The 4097-nt window shown below is 42.4% G+C and overlaps 1 pseudogene; it reads left to right on the top strand.

Annotated features, from left to right (window-relative positions):
• The first annotated feature begins 1590 nt into the window (after positions 1–1590).
• On the top strand, positions 1591–2305 carry LOC139533308 (glyoxalase domain-containing protein 4 pseudogene; annotated as a pseudogene).
• Positions 2306–4097: the final 1792 nt, after the last annotated feature.

Genomic DNA, 4097 nt, shown 5'->3' with positions numbered 1-4097 from the left:
AAAGTTTAGAAGGTAGATTTTCGGATTCCTTTCTCTGCATGTTGAACGAGTGGATTAATCTAATCGATGGCGGCAACTAAACTGACTTTTTGGGATATAAAGAAGGATTTTATCTAGCAAAACAACACTACATGTAATAGCTGTGACCCTTTGGATGACAAATCAGAGGAAGATTTTCAAAAAGTGAATATTGAATATTTAATCGTAATTTGTGAATGTATGAAACCTGTGCCGGTGGATATTTATATTTTGATGTGGGGCGCTGTTTTCAAACAATCGCATGGTATGTTTTCGCTGTAATAGCTACTGTAAATCGGACAGTGCAGTTAGATTAACAAGAATTTAAGCTTTCAGCCGATATAAGACACTTATATGTACCTAAATGTTTAATATCCATATTATTTATGATTATTTATTTGAATTGCGCACCCTCCAGTTTCACCGGAAGTTGTCCCGCTGGCGAGACGCCTATCCTTAATTAATTTTAAATTTATGTTTATTCAAGTTACGCCGCTTTTTTTTCTCCATCAACAAGAGTAACGATTTCGGATGTGCCGCCGTTTATTCCCAATGAGCTATTGGAGCGCGAGTTATTGCGGTTAAATTAAGATTGTCCCGTTGGATTGCAAACACCTGGCTTTGAAACAGGTTATGTTGTTTTGGCGACAGGTGTTTATGTTTTTGGACTCACCGGAACAGACTTTGGAGGTATCGTTTAAAGTCAAGTATGACAACAGACTATATGGCTTATGCTAGTATGGATAGTCAACATTGTTTTGAGTGTGGGGATGTTGGCCATAAGCGACATGCCGAAAAGGAAGAAGGCGGGGGGAGGGTGGTCCTTGTAACGCCTGGGCCCACTGACGTAGGGAGAGGTGGGTCGACAGTGGTATAGCGGCCACAAGCACCTGTTGCTGAGTAACAAGCTGTCTGTGTTGAGGGTACGGAGTTGCACCTTGTACCAGAGGGAAATATAGCGTCTGATGTGCAGCAGAAAAATATTGTTGTAGGAGGTAAGAATGGATCTGGGGAGCCAATTCCCCAGACTGGAGAGGAGATGCCCGGTACGAGTGGGGAGTGGGGAGTTTTGCAAGTGGGGTCTGTGGCCTCAGTTGAGGAGGATCAGTAGAAGGATATGGACGTCTCTGTTGATATGGTATCATCTGGTGACAACTCAATTTACAATCTAGAGGAGGTAAACTGGTTCCTGGATCAGACTTTTGGGAAATCTGTCAAATTGGCAGATTTTTTAAAATGTTGATACGTTTGTGAGGTCAGCTGTGGGGTTATAGAAGACGGTAGGGTTAGATCAGTTGAGTGTTAAGAAGCGTTTCCGCTTGAGGACATTTTTTACTGCTGTCACGGCAGCAAAAGGTAGTGAGAAACGTGGTACGGTTAAGAGAAAATGAAAATAATATGATGATCATGCCTCATAGAGTATTTTTCTCTCTGTCTGGGTTCTCTGTGGTTTCAGATGATTTTCCTTTCTCCTTTCTATATGGCAATCATTTGCAAGGATCCTCAATCAACGTAGACAAACTGAGCGTGATATATAATCGTATAGTACAGAACAAACTCACTTGGGTTATCATGGCTTTGAGGTGAGCCTTGCAGTTCGTTTTCAAAGTGAGTGACAGAAGCAAAACAGCCACCTTTTACCGAGATGTTCTCGGCATGAAGATTTTGTATCACAAAGAGGTTGAAGAGGGATGTAAAGCAACATGTAATGGCCCTTATGATGGAAACTGGAGCAAGACAATGGTCAGCTTAGGGCCAGAGGATGGTAACTTTGTGGCTGAACTGATCTACGATTATGGAGTGGGAGAATATTGCCTAGGCAACTACTTCCTGGGTCTGACTCTACAGTCTAGCCAGGCTGTCAGCAATGCTAAGTAGCTTTGTTGGACCCTCACTGAGGTTGGAAAGGCCCTCTATCTGGCTGAGGCACCAGGAGGTTATCTCTTCTACCTGGTGGACAAAGAACAGCATCCCAATGATCCTGTACAGAAGGTGTGTCTGACAGGGTCTGACATGCCGGAATCAATAAACTACTGGTCCTCCCTTCTGGGGATGAAGGAGAAAGAGAGACATGAAGAGAAGAAGACTTTGCTGACGGGATTCGCATATCCTCAGTGTAAACTAGAGCTTCAGAACATTGTTGGGACAGCCTTTGGACGTATAGCATTCTCCTGATGACAAAAGGAAACCAAAAAAATTAATTAGCCTAGACCCCCCTGGGAAGGTTACAGTAGAAGTGGTCATTTGGGCTGATCCAGATGCCCATGATATCTGCTTTGTTGTTTGAGTGTTTGTTGTGCTGTGGGTAGGGTTGCAAAGGGTCTGAAACGTTCTGGTAAATGTTAGAATTTTGCTTAAATTCATCAAAAAAGTTAGCTTATAACAGTGAACCTTTTTTTGTGGGATACACATAAGGCAATTCTAGGTCTTGTGGCATATTTTGGTTAAACTATTCCCAATTCAATGGAATTGTAACCCTCTGCATGCACAGTGCATTCTTCCATCACATGTGCAGTACACTCTTCCATCACATGTACAGCTGATTCTCAAGATCTTGCACACTAATGAGATGCTATTGAGCCCACACTACTACACTGTCTGAGCACTGGACAACATGCTTTCTGGTAAGTTTTGATTACAATACTGGGTGGGGTGAATATATTTTATATGACATACATGATTTTTTGTTAACTAGTAAATAGTAGCCTACAGCAAAGTGTGTTTAAATCATTTCTAACTTGTTAATTTCTGCTACTTAGTTTGTGCTACCATGTGAGTTTTAGCTTGCTTGAGCCTGCTAACTGAGGAGTGTTAATTCACCTGTTTCCATACACGTTTCATTTTAAAACATTTATCTTACAAAGAAGTTGTTTAATCTAACTGCTTAACTATTTATCTGTACATGGAATTGTATTTGTTGTTTTTTTTACTCCTTTTTTTCTAATCTTTACAGGAAAATGCCACAGGCACTATCTGATGTGTGGAGACATTTCACTGCAGCTAATGCAGAAGGAAAAGCTGTGTACATTTGCAAATACTGTGCCAAATCATATGTGAAGAATGCAACAAAGATGTAGAATCATCTGGCCAAGTGCATAAAGTTTCCTCAGCGCTCACAACAAGCAACCTCAGACAAAAGTCCCTCTACTTCTATTCGAGGTGAAAATGATGAATCAGAAACCTTATCGATAGCAACAGCTCATGGTCCTCCTAGAATCAGACGTTTTTTTGACTCAATGGAGGAACGTAGTCACAGAAATGCTGATGAATGTCTTGCTCGAGTTGTGTATGCAACTGGTTCACCTCTGATGCTCACAGGCAATGTGTATTGGAAGAGATTTCTGAATGTTCTTTGCCCAGCATACACCCCTCCGACCAGACATGCTTTATCTACTCATTTGCTGGATGCAGAGTTCAAGTGTCAAGGTCAAGCAAATCATAGAGAAAAAAGACTGTATTGCAATCCTCTCTGATGGGTGGTCAAGTTTGTGGGCAAGGAATAATTAACTACATCATCTCCACCCCTCAACCAGTATTCTACAAGAGCACAGACACGAGGGACAACAGACACACCGGTCTCTACATTGCAGATGAGCTGAAGGCAGTCATCAATGACCTTGGACCACAGAAGGCATTTGCACTGGTGACAGAAAATGCTGCGAACATGAAGGCTGCTTGGTCTAAAGTGGAGGAGTCCTACCTTCACATCACACCCATTGGCTGTGCTGCTCATTCATTGAATCTGCTCCTCAAGGACATCATGGCACTGAAAACAATGGATACACTCTACAGGAGAGCCAAGGAAATGGTTAGGTATGTGAAGCAACATCAAGTTATAGCAGCAATCTACCTCACCAAGCAAAGTGAGAAGAATAACAGCACCACATTGAAGCTGCCCAGCAACACCGATTGGGGTGGTGTTGTCATCATGATTGACAGTGTCCTGGAGGGGAAGGAGTCTCCAAGAAATGGCCATATCACAGTCTGCCGATATGGACAGCCCCATCAAGAGGCTCCTCCTGGATTATGCATTTTGGGAGAGAGTGGTAAGCAGCCTGAAACCTATAGCAGTAGCCATT

Source organism: Salvelinus alpinus, chromosome 11 (assembly GCF_045679555.1).
Source record: "Salvelinus alpinus chromosome 11, SLU_Salpinus.1, whole genome shotgun sequence".
NCBI lineage: Eukaryota > Metazoa > Chordata > Actinopteri > Salmoniformes > Salmonidae > Salvelinus > Salvelinus alpinus.
This window is presented reverse-complemented; position numbering and strand designations above follow the sequence as displayed.